The sequence below is a fragment of the Oncorhynchus clarkii genome, unplaced genomic scaffold (genome assembly GCF_045791955.1).
Source record: "Oncorhynchus clarkii lewisi isolate Uvic-CL-2024 unplaced genomic scaffold, UVic_Ocla_1.0 unplaced_contig_10581_pilon_pilon, whole genome shotgun sequence".
Classification (NCBI taxonomy): Eukaryota; Metazoa; Chordata; class Actinopteri; order Salmoniformes; family Salmonidae; genus Oncorhynchus; species Oncorhynchus clarkii.
This window is the reverse complement of record NW_027261087.1, coordinates 82,210-96,186: the sequence shown is the minus strand read 5'-3', so window position 1 is coordinate 96,186 and position 13,977 is coordinate 82,210. Positions and strand designations below refer to the sequence as shown.

General features: G+C 44.6%; 1 pseudogene; it reads left to right on the top strand.

Moving 5' to 3' along the window:
• Window positions 1-367: 367 nt before the first annotated feature.
• Window positions 368-13,508, top strand: LOC139404709 (interleukin-17 receptor A-like; annotated as a pseudogene).
• Window positions 13,509-13,977: the final 469 nt, after the last annotated feature.

Sequence of the window (13,977 nt, the reverse complement as noted above, 5' to 3'; positions counted from 1 at the left end):
CCCCTGCAGTAGTAGAACGTTCCAGTAGTAGAACATTCCAGTAGTAGAACATTTCAGTAGTAGAACGTTCCAGTAGTGGAACATTCCAGTAGTAGAACATTCCAGAAGTAGAATGTTCCAGTAGTAGAACATTCCAGTAGTAGAACGTTCCAGTAGTAGAACATTCCAGTAGTAGAACGTTCCAGTAGTAGAACATTCCAGTAGTAGAATGTTCCAGTAGTAGAACATTCCAGTAGTAGAACGTTCCAGTAGTAGAACATTCCAGTAGTAGAACATTCCAGTAGTAGAACGTTCCAGTAGTAGAACATTCCAGTAGTAGATCATTCCAGAAGTAGAACATTCCAGGATGCTGCTACTCAGTGCTGACATGGTTCCTTTGTTGCTGTGTGAAGGGAGTCTGTGGAGACCTAACACTACGCTGGAGCGGTCTACTGGACCACAAGGCAGAACCACGCTCACTGTTGGGTTCAGTACAGACCAGCACTCACACAACTACAGAGTCTCACTACTGTGCTCCAGCAACAGACAATGGCAGGACACAGACATGGTATGGTTATTAATGTTATGAAGGGCTTATGAATGCCTTATGAATAGCTTATGAAGTCAATAGATATATGTTCCCTTTAATGAATTAGTCCTCCCGAGTGGTGCAGCGGTCTAAGGCACTACATCTCAGTGCTAGAGGCGTCACTACAGACCATGGTTCGATCCCGGGCTGTATCACAACTGGTCGTTGATCGGGAGTCCCGTAGGGCGGTGCACAATTGGCCCAGCGTCGTCCGGGTTAGGGGAGGGTTTGTCCGGGGTAGGCCGTCATTGTACAATAACAATTTGTTCTTAACTGACATGCCTAGTTCAATACAAAATAAATAAACAAAATGTGTGTCCCAAATGACGCCCTACTCCCTATCAAGGGAACTACTTATAGGCTTCTGGTCAAAAGTAGTGCACTATATAGGGAATAGGGTGCTCTCATCTAAGTGTTACCGTTTATTTCTTTCATCCTTCTCATTGCATAAAGAACTGCATCATCAGCAGAATTGTGTCTGTATCTCGCTACACCACGTCAAAGGACATCGGTACAGGAGACGTGTTGTTTTCCCTTCCAATGGTTTGACCTAGAACATTTAGGTTTTCAAAGCGAGACACTGCACATCCTGTGTCACACTTCATCGCTGTGGTTCTGCCCCAGATTCTAATCTTCTTCACACGTACAGAGCATTCGGAAAGCATTCAGACTGCTGCACTTTTTTTCACATGTTGTTACGTTACAGCGTTATTCTAAAATGGATTACATTGTTTTTTTTACTCATCAATCTACACACAATACCCCATAATGACATCACAATATCCCATAATGACATCACAATACCCCATAATGACATCACAATACCCCATAATGACATCACAATATCCCATAATGACATCACAATATCCCATAATGACATCACAATACGCCATAATGACATCACAATACCCCATAATGACATCACAATATCCCATAATGACATCACAATACGCCATAATGACATCACAATACGCCATAATGACATCACAATACCCCATAATGACATCACAATACGCCATAATGAAAAAGCAAAAACAGTTTTTTAGAAATTGTATTAAAAAAAAAAAGCCTGGAAATATCACATTTACATAAGTATTCAGTATTTTGTTGAACCATCTTTGCTAGCGATGACAGCATCGATTCTTCTTGGGTTTGACGCTACAAGCTTGGCAATCCTGTATTTGGGGAGTTTCTACCATTCTTCTCTGCAGATCCTCTCAAGTTCTGTCAGTTTGGATGGGGAGCGTTACTGCACAGCTATTTCCAGGTCTCTCCGGAGATGTTCGATCGGGTTCAAGTCTGAGCTCTGGCAGGTCCACTCAAGGACATTCAGAGACTTGTCCCAAAGCCACTCCTGTGTTGTCTTGGCTGTGTGCTTAGGGTCATTGTCTTGTTGGAAGGTGAACCTTCCCCCCAGTCTGAGATCCTGAGCGCTCTGGAGCAGGTTTTAATCAAGGATCTCTCTGTACTTTGCTCCGTTCATCTTTCCCTCGATCCTGACTAGTCTCCCAGTCCCTGCCGCTGAAAAACATCCCTACAGCATGATGCTGCCACCACCATGCTTCACTGTAGGGATGGTGTCAGTTTTCATCAGACCGGAGAATCTTGATTCTTATGGGAGACCGTTAGACCAAGCTGGCTGTCATGTGCCTTCTAGTGAGGAGTGGCTTCCGTCTGGCCACTCTACCATAATGGCTTGATTGGTGGAGTGCTGCAGAGATGGGTGTCCTTCCGGAAGGTTCTCCCATCTCTACAGAGGAACTCATGAGCTCCTTCAGAGTGAACATCAGGTTCTTGATCACCTCCCTGACCAAGGCCCTTCTCCCCCGATTGCTCAGTTTGGCCGGGCGGCCAGCACTAGGAAGAGTCTTGGTGGTTCCAAACTTCTTTAATTTAAGAATGATGGAGGCCACTGTTCCTTCGACCTCATGGCTTGGTTTTTGTTCTGACATGCACTGTCAACTGTGGGACCTTATAGAGACAGGTGTGTGTCTTTCCAAATATATGTCCAATCAATTGAATTTACCACAGGTGGACTCCAATCAAGTTGTAGAAACATGGTCTGAGTCCTTATATAAATAAAGTATTTCTGTTTTTTATTTGTAATACATTTGCCAAAATTCATAAAACCATGTTTTTGCTTTGTCATTATGGGTGATTGTGATGTCATTATGGGGTATTGTGATGTCATTATGGGGTATTGTGATGTCATTATGGGGTATTGTGATGTCATTATGGGGTATTGTGATGTCATTATGGGTTATTGTGATGTCATTATGGGGTATTGTGTGTAGATTGCTGAGATTTTTTATTTAATTTAATCCATTTTAGAACAAGGCTGTAACGTAACCAAAGGTGGAAACAGGGAAGGGGTCTGACTACTTTCCCAAGGCACTGTACCTGTAGTCTATGATGTAGAGATCAAGTAGAAAGATAAGGGAGTTCATATCTTATGTTTTCCCTTTAAGACCAACCAGACATGGCTGACTGTAGTGTTTGACCTGGAGAAGTGGCCCCAGACCTGTTGCTATTTTGATGTGGAGGTAAGTCCTCCTTTACAACTTTACGACCTACTGGTTTCCGTCAAATTTGCTCGTCAGCGTTCAGCAACGCTACACGTTTATTGTTGTTGACCTGTTGTGTGTACCTGATAGTGGCCTAGTAAAAGCTTCGTTTTCGTCCTACTAGATCCATCCGTTTTTTAGCCGTTGCAACAACGACTGTGTACGAAGAAGGAAAACGTTTAACATATGTGGTAGGTTCATCAACAAGTCTATTACATTACATGGTACAAATAGGATAGATTTCATGTTCTCCCCTAACAACATACTGGTGTGATTTCAGAGACCTCTCCAACTGTGTTAACGGGAGATTCTCCACTAACAACATACTGATGTGATTTCAGAGACCTCTCCAACTGTGTTACCGGGAGATTCTCCACTAACAACATACTGATGTGATTTCAGAGACCTCTCCAACTGTGTTACCGGGAGATTCTTCATCTCCTAAAGTATACACAGCCATAGCAGCCGCAGTGGTGCTGCTAGTCGGTGGAATGGTCTGTTGTCTCGTCTGTCAACTACGGACACGGAGAAAGAAAGGTGAGTTGAAGAGAGATGCCATTATCTCTCACTTATTATCGCTCACTTATTATCTCTCACTTAATATCTCTCACTTATTATGTCTCACTCATTATCGCTCACTCATTATCGCTCACGTATTATCTCTCACTTATTATCGCTCACTTATTATCGCTCACTTATTATCTCTCACTTATTATCGCGCACTTATTATCTCTCACTTATTATCTCTCACTTATTATCTCTCACTTATTATCGCACACTTATTATCGCTCACTTATTATCGCTCACTTATTATCTCTCACTTATTATCTCTCACTTATTATCTCTCACTTTATATCTCTCACTTATTATCTCTCACTTATTATCTCTCACTTATTATCGTTCACTTATTATCTCTCACTTATTATCTCTCACTTATTATCGTTCACGTATTATCTCTCACTTATTATCTCTCACTTATTATCGCTCACTTATTATCGCTCACTTATTATCTCTCACTTATTATCGCTCACTTATTATCTCTCACTTATTATCTCTCACTTATTATCTCTCACTTATTATCTCTCACTTATTATCTCTCACTTATTATCGCTCACTTATTATCGCTCACTTATTATCTCTCACTTATTATCTCTCACTTATTATCTCTCACTCAAAATGTATTGGAAATCGGTTATTCGGTGCTCCTTAGTGACAAACAAGTTATTTTGACAAGTCTCTGTTTGACTTCCTTTGGCTGTTCAGAAATGAAGGCGTTTATAATATGTATATAATATGCTTCATTACTGCAGGGTCGTGTAGCCATAACTAAATGCATGACATTAATTAAGACATTGGCAGAATAGGATGGTTAAGAAATGAGGATGGATTTTGGGGACTAAATGGTCCGTGGGAGGAGAGGAGGAGCATCCATCTGACTTCCTGTTTCATAGTTTCATCTTTCTAGTTGATACTTTTATTGTTATCTTCTTGTTCTCTTTTTTCATTTTCTCATTATTCTCTTTATCGCTCTTTCTCCTCTCCTCCCTCCCTTCTCTCTCTCCCTCCCTTCTCTCTCTCTCTTTCTCCTCCTCTCCCTCCCTCCCTTCTCTCTCTCTCTTTCTCCTCCTCTCCCTCCCTCCCTTCTCTCTCTCTCTCTCCCTCCCTTCCCTCTATCTCTCTCTCCCTCCCTCCCTTCTCTCTCTCTCTCTCCCTCCCTTCTCTCTCTCCCTCCCTTCCCTCTCTCTCCCTCCCTACCTCTATCTCTCTCTTTCCCTCCCCTCCTTCCCTCTCTGTCTCTCCTTCAGTCCCACCAGGCCCCTATCCCCCAGCTGTAGAGCCAGAGGTCCAGACTCCTCATCTCCCCAGGGTTCCTCCCAAGGTGTTGGTGATCTACTCTCAGGACCATCCACTCTACAGGAAGATAGTCCTGAAGCTCTGTGCCTTCCTCCAGGCCAAGTGTGGAACTGAGGTTGTGTTGGACCTTCTAGACACAACCTGGCTGGGCACTGTGGGGAGACTACCCTGGCTGGAGTGGCAGAGACAACAGGCGGGTAGACACCAGGAGTGCTGATCTAGGATCAGGTGTCCCTTGTTCATGTAATATCCATCAATATAATCTAAAAGGCTAAACTGCTCCTAGATCAGTTGTCCTACTCTGAAACGCTTTATACATACAGGCCCAGTAGAGAAGAGGACTAGATGGTTAGGAAGTAAAAGTGTTGTTGGTTTCAGACCCTGTACCATTGTTCCCTTTAGCAAGGAAATAAATCTGTTTCCACAGATGGATAGATTGATAAATCTGTCTCTCCTCTCCCCTCCCCTCTCTTCTCTTCTTTTATTTTCTACTCTCCTCTCCTCTCCTCCTATTTTCTCCTCTTCTCTTCTCTTTTTTCTTTTATTGTCTTCTCCCCCTCTCTCCTCTCCTCTCCTCTCCTCTCCTCTCCTCTCCTCTTATTCTCTCCTCTCCTCTCCTCTCCTCTCCTCTCCTCTCCTCTCCTCTTATTCTCTCCTCTCCTCTCCTCTCCTCTCCTCTCCTCTCCTCTCCTCTCCTCTCCTCTCCTCTTATTCTCTCCTCTCCTCTTATTCTCTCCTCTCCTCTTATTCTCTCCTCTCCTCCCCCTCTCTCCTCTCCTCTCCTCTTATTCTCTCCTCTCCTCTTATTCTCTCCTCTCCTCTTATTCTCTCCTCTCCTCTCCTCTTATTCTCTCCTCTCTCCTCCCCCTCTCTCCTCTCCTCTTATTCTCTCCTCTCCTCCCCCTCTCTCCTCTCCTCTTATTCTCTCCTCTCCTCTTATTCTCTCCTCTCCTCCCCCTCTCTCCTCTCCTCTTATTCTCTCCTCTCCTCTCCTCTTATTCTCTCCTCTCCTCCCCCTCTCTCCTCTCCTCTTATTCTCTCCTCTCCTCCCCCTCTCTCCTCTCCTCTTATTCTCTCCTCTCCTCTTATTCTCTCCTCCCCCCTCTCTCCTCTCCTCTTATTCTCTCCTCTCCTCCCCCTCTCTCCTCTCCTCTCCTCTTATTCTCTCCTCTCCTCCCCCTCTCTCCTCTCCTCTTATTCTCTCCTCTCCTCTTATTCTCTCCTCTCCTCTTATTCTCTCCTCTCCTCCCCCTCTCTCCTCTCCTCTCCTCCCCCCCCTCTCCCTCTCCTCTTATTCTCTCCTCTCCTCCCCCTCTCTCCTCTCCTCTTATTCTCTCCTCTTATTCTCTCCTCTCCTCTTATTCTCTCCTCTCCTCCCCCTCTCTCCTCTCCTCTCCTCCCCCCCTCTCCTCTCCTCTTATTCTCTCCTCTCCTCCCCCTCTCCTCTTATTCTCTCCTCTCCTCCCCCTCTCTCCTCTTCTCTTCTCTCCTCTCCCTCTCTCCTCTTCTCTTCCCTCCTCTCCTCTCTTGTCCTCTCCTCCCCCTCTCTTCTCTTCTCTTCTCTCCTCCCCCTCTCTCTGCTTCTCTCCTACAGATCAACAAATCATCAGACAAGATCCTGGTCCTCTGTTCTCGTGGCGTCCAGGCCAAGTGGAGGGCGATGTGTGGCCAGAGTCGTGTGACGTTAAGAGAGGACCTCCGGTCGCCCATCGACGACATGCTGACGCCGGCCCTCAACCTCTTCCTGCCCGACATGCAGCAGGCCGCCGCGCTAGGGAAGTACATGGTGGCCTACTTTGACGAGGTCGGCAGCGAGCGTGACGTGCCGTCTGTCTTCGACATCGCTGTGAAGTACAAGCTGATGAAGCACTTTGAGGAGCTCTGCTTCAGGATCCTGGACCAGGAGAAGTACGCACCGGGACAGGTCAGTTTGTTGATGGAATCTCCCTATGCTTCCTGCCTGGTCTGTTGTTCTGTACCCTAGTGTATGGGACAGGTACGGCCAGTCTGGTCCTAGCTTTCTAAAAGGTAATAGTTGGGGATGCTTCAGGATCCTGGACCAGGAGAAGTACGCACCGGGACAGGTCAGTTTGTTGATGGGATCTCCCTATGCTTCCTGCCTGGTCTGTTGTTCTGTACCCTAGTGTATGGGACAGGTACGGCCAGTCTGGTCCTAGCTTTCTAAAAGGTAATAGTTGGGGATGCACGATATATCGGTGAACACATCGGACTCGGACGATATTAGCTAAAAAATGACGACATCTGTATCGGCCCGATGTCTAGTTGAACGTTGATGTTAACAACCGGATGTCATAGCTGGCGTGCCATAATGACGCCACGTAAAATGTTACGCTACACGTGCAACACAGCATCCCTAACCTCGCCCACAATGTCTCCTGTGTGGATCGAGCCGTCAACAAGTCCAGCAGTCATTTGAAAGAGTTTGGGTCTTTCGCCTGTCAAAAAAAAAGATACCCGTCAAAATAGCCACGTTAAATAACGCAGTTCTATTATAGAATGTTATAGTTCTATTATAGAATGTTATAGTTCTATTATAGAATGTTATAGTTCTATTATAGAATGTTATAGTTCTATTATAGAATGTTATAGTTCTATTATAGAATGTTGTGTGTTCTGAATTTGCACGTTCAAGCCAAGCGCCACCATGACTATCAGTAGCACTGGTCGAGCACCGGTACACACTACACAGTAATAGCGTCACTGCTATTAGCTTCACAACATACTATGGAACGCCGTTTGGGTCTTTGAGTGTCAAAAAAGATACAGTAGCACCAGTAGCAGTAGCTTGGTATCTAGCTAGCCCCAATACAACCAGCCTGAAAACAATGACCAGTAGAACCTGCAGCCATTTTCATTATTCTAAGCAATGATTTAGGGATCCTTGTGAGTAAGTATTAGCTAGGTTGTCGCTTGTTGTTCGCCTATTGATATTGAACTTCAGTTCATGAAAATAAATAGCTAGCCAGCTACTTAACCCTGTTGCCCAAAGCTAATGTTATAAGCAGCCAGCTAGCCTCATCTGGCTAATGAGACTCGACCGGACCTGGTTATGTGTTGTGAAGCTAGCCACAATAAGGATTAGGCACAATAGTGGAATTTGCGGTTTGCCTTCAAAATAAAAGTACCTTTTGAAAGTGAGGCAGAAGGTTACAATTGGTGGAGTCATGACATATTTAGACCGTGTTAAACAAGGCTGGAATGTGAAGAAATGGGGTATCAGTCTACTCGGTACCCAAGATATTTTTTCCCAATGTCCTCCTCAGATGACATCCTGCCCAAAAATGTTCTATGGGATTGAAGTCAGGGCTTTGTGATGGCCACTCCAATACCTTGACTTTGTTGTCCTTAAGCCATTTTGCCACAACTTTGGAAGTATGCTTGGGGTCATTGTCCATTTGGAAGACCCATTTGCGACCAAGATTTAACTTCCTGACTGATGTCTGGAGATGTTGCTTCAATATATCCACATCATTTTCTTTCCTCATGATGCCATCTATTTTGTGAAGTGCACCAGTCCATCCTGCAGCAAAGCACCCCCACAACATGATGCTGCCACCCCTGTGCTTCACGGTTGGGATGGTGTTCTTCGGCTTGCAAGCCTCCCCCTTTTTCCTCCAAACATAACGATGGTCATTTTTTATGGCGGTTTTGGAGCAGTGGCTTCTTCGTTGCAGAGCAGCCTTTCAGGTTATGTCGATATAGGACTGGTTTGACTGTGGATATAGATACTTTTGGACCTGTTTCCTCCAGCATCTTCACAAGGTCCTTTGCTGTTGTTCTGGGATTGATTTGCACCTTTCGCACCAAAGTACGTTCATCTCTAGGAGACAGAACGCGTCTCCTTCCTGAGTGGTATGACGGCTGCGTGGTCCCATGGTGTTTATACTTGTGTATTATTATTTGTACAGATGAACATGGTACCTTCAGGCATTTGGAAATTGCTCCCAAGGATGAACCAGACTTGTGGAGGTCTAAAAAAACAATTCTGAAGTCTTGGCTGATTTCTTTTGATTTTCCCATGATGTCAAGCAAAGAGGCACTGAGTTTGAAGGTAGGTCTTGGAATACATCCACAGGTACACCTCCAATTGACTCAAATGATGTCAATCAGCCTATCAGAAGCTTCTAAAGCCATGATATCATTTTCTGGAATTGTCCAAGCTGTTTAAAGGCACAGTCAATTTAGTGAATGTAAACTTCTAACCCAATGGAATTGTGATACAGAGAATTATAAGTGAAATAATCTGTCTGCAAACAATTGTTGGAAAAATTACTTGTGTCATGCACAAAGTAGATGTCCTAACCGACTTGCAAAAACTATAGTTTGTTAACAAGAAATGTGTGGAGTGGTTGAAAAACAAGTTTTAATGACTCCAACCTAAGTGTATGTAAACTTCTGACTTCAACTGTAGCTATATATGTAGCTAGCTAACGATAGCTACTGGAACAGATGTCGTTTTGCATCCATGATGAGCTAGCTAGCTTTTTAACCAGCACTGAAGGTGCGCGAGACAACTTTACCAGCGTCATGGCAAACTGTACGTATCGATGAATCGTTGTGACACATGAAATAGGAGTGATCGTGTAATCAACGTTAAAAAAAATAATGAATGAATGCGTTAAATTATTAAGTGACGTGCAGTCATATTCAGATCCTGATTGGTCAAATAGTGTATATTTATCGTGTATCTTTTTTGACACGCAAAGACCCAAACAGCGTTCCATAGACATCCTGGTTGAGAATGAAACGACGGAACTAATGAACAGCGAAACAGCACAGTAAGTGAAAGAAACAGGTTTTGATGATGTTTTACTGGTAATGGGGACGTATGTAAATGCCAACAAAATAACGTTTTGGTCAGTGTTTGTGTGTGTGTGTGTGTGTGTGTGTGTGTGTGTTTGTGTAGCCTTTTATTTAACTAGGCAAGTCAGTTAAGAATAAATTCTATTTCACAATGACGACCTACCCAGGCCACTTGTGCGCCGCCCTATGGGACTCCCAATCACGGCCGGATGTGATACAGCCTGGATTCGAACCAGGGACTGTAGTGACGCCTCTTGCACTGAGATGCAGTGCCTTAGACCTCTGCGTCCATGTGTGTGTGTTAACTATTTAACTGGCCTAGAATGCTTAAAAGGCCGCTACATTTTTAAATATCGCTTATCACTATCAGGGTTTGTTTGGCAAGGAAAATATCGGTTACCGGCCAAAAATTTCATATCGGTGCATCACTAGTAGCAGTGAGGCCCACAGTGGAAATAAGATGCTGGCTTCTCCATTATGTTGAATGTATTATTGTACCAGAACTCTCTCTGTGTGTGTGTGTGTGTGTGTGTGTGTGTGTGTGTGTGTGTGTGTGTGTGTGTGTGTGTGTGTGTGTGTACCAGAACTCTCTGTGTGTGTGTGTGTGTGTGTGTGTGTGTGTGTGTATTATTGTACCAGAACTCTCTGTGTGTGTGTGTGTGTGTGTGTGTGTGTGTGTATTATTGTACCAGAACTCTGTGTGTGTGTGTGTGTGTGTGTATTATTGTACCAGAACTCTCTGTGTGTGTGTGTGTGTGTGTGTGTGTGTGTGTGTGTATTATTGTATCAAAACTCTCTGTGTGTGTGTGTGTGTGTGTGTGTGTGTGTGTGTGTGTGTGTGTGTATTATTGTACCAGAACTCTCTGTGTGTGTGTGTGTGTGTGTATTATTGTACCAGAACTCTCTGTGTGTGTGTGTGTGTGTGTGTGTGTGTGTGTGTATTATTGTACCAGAACTCTCTGTGTGTGTGTGTGTGTGTGTGTGTGTGTGTGTGTGTGTGTGTGTGTGTGTGTGTGTGTGTGTGTGTGTGTGTATTATTGTACCAGAACTCTCTGTGTGTGTGTGTGTGTGTGTGTATTATTGTACCAGAACTCTCTGTGTGTGTGTGTGTGTGTGTGTGTGTGTGTGTGTGTGTGTGTGTGTGTGTGTGTGTGTGTGTGTGTGTGTGTATTATTGTACCAGAACTCTCTGTGTGTGTGTGTGTGTGTGTGTGTGTATTATTGTACCAGAACTCTCTCTGTGTGTGTGTGTGTGTGTATTATTGTACCAGAACTCTCATGGCTGAGGAAGCTCTTTATGTACTACACCTATATATATATTTTTTTTTTCTCAAATGTTGTTCACAAATTTGTTTTACATCCCTGTTAGTGAGCATATTCTCTTTTGCCAAGATAATCCATCCACCTGACAGGTGTGGTATATCAAGAAGCTGATTAAACAGCATGATCATTACACAGGTGCACCTTGTTCTGGGGACAATAAAAGGGCCACTTTAAAAATGTGCTGAGGAATATTTCTGTCTGTAATAAAGCCCTTTTGTAGGGGAAAAACACATTCTGATTAACTGGGCCTGGCTCCTTAGTGGGTGGGCCTATGCCCCCCACCCACGACTGCACCCCTGCCCAGTCATGTGAAATCCACAGATTATGGCCCAATAAATGTATTTCCCATTGACTGATTTCCTGATATGAACTGTAACTCAGTAAAATCTTCAAAGTTGTTGCGTTTATATATTTTTTTTCGTTCAGTATATTTTGAACGTGTCAAATAAAATGAATGATTTAATTCAAATCAGGTCAGCCACATCGAGGGGATCGGAGTGGAAGAGTACTTCACATGTCCACCGGGGAGGGATCTGCGAGACGCCATCGAAGCCTTCCAGGCGTTCCAGTTAGAGAACCCAGACTGGTTTGAACAGGAGTGTGTTGACATCGACGCAGAGGAGGAAGTGTTCGCAGTAACAGAGTATGACGCTCTGCTGGAAAAGCCGGTCGCGCCTGTTCTAGAGTTTGTTCCAGAATACAGGAATGGGCCACCTGTTCTAGAGTTTGTTCCAGAGTTCAGGAATGGGCCACCTGTTCTGGAGCTTGTTCCGGAGTAGCTTGTTCCAGGAAGGGGCCACCTGTTTTAGAGTTTGTTCCAGAGTACAGGAAGGGGCCACCTGTTCTGGAGTTTGTTCCAGAGTACAGGAAGGGACCTCCTGTTCTAGAGTTTGTTCCAGAATACAGGAAGGGGCCTCCTGTTCTAGAGTGTGTTCCAGAATACAGGAAGGGGCCTCCAATCTCCAACTATGATGTAGAGATCAATGAAAACAGCCAGGGAGTCCAGGTCTCGACTCCTGAAGTGAAACTGGAAGGTAAGGTTATCAGAGGGGAGTGGAATGATAGCACAAACAGACTGGTGCCCAGGCTAAAGGGGTTTGGTACAACAGAAGAAATGTCTGTCTGATAGGTATTAATAAAGTCTTCTCCTTCCAGGTCACGGGACGTGTGTGCTGGAGCTTCTTCCAAGGGTCAACTCCGACAGCCACCAGATGTACCCATCATACCCAGTCGTTGAGGCCCCACCCGGGGTACTTATCTCTGATCTGCACCCCAATGCCCTGGAGAGTCAACCCTGTGGGTTGTCAGATCTTCTCCCGAGTGAGCCACCCTTGGCCAGAGAGAACTGTCTCCGCCTACAGGAGAGGTGGGGAACAGCAGACCGTTGCCCTCTAGAGAACGAGGAAGAGGAGGAGGCATACAGTCCTTCTTGTCAACCCTCTGTTGACACCCTGGAACAACTCATGTCTCTCCAGCTGTCACTCTGTGGTCTCAGTGCTATCCCAGAAATCACCTCTGTGTCCACGGAGAACGGCTACCTATCACAACCGCGTGGAGAGATGGACCTATCACTTCCTGTCAAGATGGGCCAATCACGACTGTCCTTCAGCTCCATCCAGGTTACCCCACCTGTACCGATGGATAGTCAGATTCAGTACCTCCCTCCCCTGCCAGAGATAACCCACTCCCAGCCGGTAGAGATGGAGGAGGGTGGGGAGGTGATGAAGCCTGCTGCCCAGGAGAAGAGACCCGTCAGTGGGTCAGACCTGGGCTATATCTCCAGGAGCTCCTTCCAGCAGGACTCTTCTGTCCACTACCCTGTAGGAGAGGACAGCGACAATCCACTGGTGGCACTGGCCAGGCTACAACAGGCTCTCTACCTAAACAATTAAATACTCTGGCTTCTGCAATAAAAACGCGGAGAGAACGTTCTAGAAAACGGATGTTAATCATATATACTCTGGATCATAAACACTTTAGTTGTTCAGCATTGTCTTTTCATGTTGTTATAACACTATTGTCTATAAAAGTTTTCCTGATTTCCTGATTTGAAATGATGAACAAACCTGGAGTCAATGAATCAGCCAATGGGTTTGTACAGCATAATCCATATATTTAGTTCTGACATCACTTCCTTATATCTGGTTGGTACAGGGACAATAAAACGTGATCATGTCCATATTTCAGATATACACAATTACACAACATTCTACACGTAGAATTGGCTTTCTGTAAACAATAACCAGTTTCTGTTTTCCTGTACACTATTTGGGAATCAAGAATTTTTTTTGTCCCAAATAGCACACCTATTCCCTACATAGTGCACTACTTTTGACCAGAGCCCTGTGGGCACAAGCCTCAAATAGAAAATCCCATTTAATGGGTTCGGCAACACATAGAAAACGTTCATGCTGAAAACAGAAGCGTAGTATCTGTTAAATATACTGTAAATCCCATTTTAACAAATCAAAATGGAGTCAGTCAGAGTTAGTCTCGGTCTCTTTTAACACGTATTCTAGATCCAAGAAAGAAAGCCCTTGGTGGTTCAGTGCTTCTTCTATTGGCCTATTGCTGGACACAAAATATATATTTTTGTTGTTGTCAGTACATACATTGTTACAACCTGTCTTTTATCTAGCCTGGGTACCTGTCTGATTGTGTTGTTATGACAACTCATGACAATGAGAAATGGAGTTGGTGAGAGCACAAACAGATCCTGGGGGGCCCAGGCTATCTTGTATCTTCTCAGATCTGGGGCCCAGGCTATCTTGTACCGATCCGGGGTCCGGGCTATCTTGTATCATCTCTAAACACATCCAGGGGCCCAGGCTATCTTGTATCATCT